This window comes from Octopus bimaculoides, chromosome 9 (assembly GCF_001194135.2).
Source record: "Octopus bimaculoides isolate UCB-OBI-ISO-001 chromosome 9, ASM119413v2, whole genome shotgun sequence".
In the NCBI taxonomy this organism is placed as follows: Eukaryota; Metazoa; Mollusca; class Cephalopoda; order Octopoda; family Octopodidae; genus Octopus; species Octopus bimaculoides.
Genome location: NC_068989.1, coordinates 49,136,738 through 49,138,685, shown reverse-complemented (window position 1 = coordinate 49,138,685; position 1,948 = coordinate 49,136,738). Strand labels below are relative to the sequence as shown.

The following is a 1,948-nucleotide window of genomic DNA, read 5'->3' as shown; positions in this document are numbered from 1 at the left end:
TATATATATATATATATATATATATATATATATGAGGACTACACACATAGTATGTATATGTGTACAACAAACTTATTTTACATACAGTGTTTGTGGCTAATATATTTTAATATAAGGAAACATTTTTCAATGTCTTTTACAACTATGCATTTAAGTTGTGAGGATATATACAGTTATGGAGAGAGAGAGAGAGAGCTATAAGCTTTTGTAGACAAGTAAAGGTTATTAAATTTGTGATAGATTCCATCTTTATAATGTGTGAATAGTTAATGTATGTTACTGTTTATATGTGCACATATAAATATTTCTGTGTCCGTGTGTGTTTGTATGTATATATTTCGGTATGTGGAATATATATATAGGGAATGTGTGTGTGTGAAAGAGAGAGTGAGAGAGAAATTGATATAACCTGGCAGTATTGATTCCTTCATTGATTTAGACTTATGTCAGGGTTAACATTTTCGTCTTTCCTAGAGTTGATAATGTAAGTACAGAGTAATATACTGAGATATATAGTAAAGTTTATGAAGGATAACTGGTAGGGGGAGACACAAAAACAAAACCACTTTCACTTTATAAATAAATCAAGTGAACAAATCAACGCTTACAGGCTTTGATATCTCTTCTTAGAAATCACAATTTATTTACCATGAAGTTGTGTGATAAGTCAGCAGACAAGTAAATTTATGACTTGATTTCAATTCTCACTCAGTTTGGCACTGACCTATTTATGTAACTAAAGTTCTGAGGAGAGGTGGAACTGAAAATTGTGGTATTTGAGGTATACTAGTTCAAGATTTCAGATTTTATATTTTAGGCTTTTGAAAGTCATATGATGTCTAGAAACTTTCTATATCAATCATTTACAGTGATTTCATGAGCTAGTTCGCTTGAATGCATTATGTTTGTCTTTGCTTGACTGGTAGGACTTGAAGCCAACATTGAAAAGCTAATGAAACACTCATTAATTATAGTGTTCCCACTTGGAACATGGTAAGCTTTATCGCACTCCAAAGTAATTTATTTACAATTAAGAATAATGGGACCAGGAAGTTTAAGTTTCTTGGCCACAAGTATGTAGAACGTTTGAAGCATAGTATGATGGCATTGACACTTTGGACTAAACTATTTGTGATTAATCTTATTACATTGGTAACTGTAATTATCCCTGGTTAAAAATTGTGATAGCACTAGTGCCCAGCCTCTAGTATCCGTAACAGATGTATGTGTATGTTGATTCTAACTTGTGTTGATTACATTTTTACATTCTCATTTCTTCAAAATGGAATATAATTTTACATTGCATCATACTTTGCAGACACACTTTAAATAGGTATGAAGAATATGGGAAGTAAAGAAAGTATGATATAAGATGGGTGGGCTAATAATGAGGTAGAATTATTGTGAAGAACAAGTAGAGTATATTACAGGAGACAGAGTACTAAAGTAGTGAGTATATGTATATAAATGAAAAGACTGGGTGCTAGAATCTGAGATAAGTAATGTGCATGATGATTATGAAAATTATTTTTATGTACTATAATTGAAATAGCAATGTTAGTAAAGGAAATAGCAAAATAAATTGAAGGCTATTGAAAGTTTCTACTGTAATGCAACAGACAAAAAGAACAATATCCAGTGTACATATTTGGCAAGATGCCACGCAAGCTTTGATGTAAACCTGTGATGTTATCCAAATAGACGTTGATTATCTCTTGTGGAAATTACAATCTGTACAGTTTGGCGCTATAGCTAAGGCATCACTGAGCAGTAGATGAAACTAATTCATCAATGTGTCTTGTGTAATGACTATTTAACTGCTTCATTGTCTACTTTGTCACTTCATCAACAAATGCTGTGATGCTCTAGCAGACCACTTTTGGGATGATGTCATATATGTATGTGTGTGTGTGTGTGTATTATATATATGTGTGTGTGTGTGTGTATG

General features: G+C 31.9%; 1 protein-coding gene across 9 annotated transcripts in view; it reads left to right on the top strand.

The window, feature by feature from the left end:
- LOC106868354 (N-acetylated-alpha-linked acidic dipeptidase 2) overlaps positions 1-1,948 on the top strand; it is a 1,027,134-nt gene that overhangs the window by 387,020 nt on the left and 638,166 nt on the right. The gene's annotated exons all lie outside the window — the stretch shown is intronic.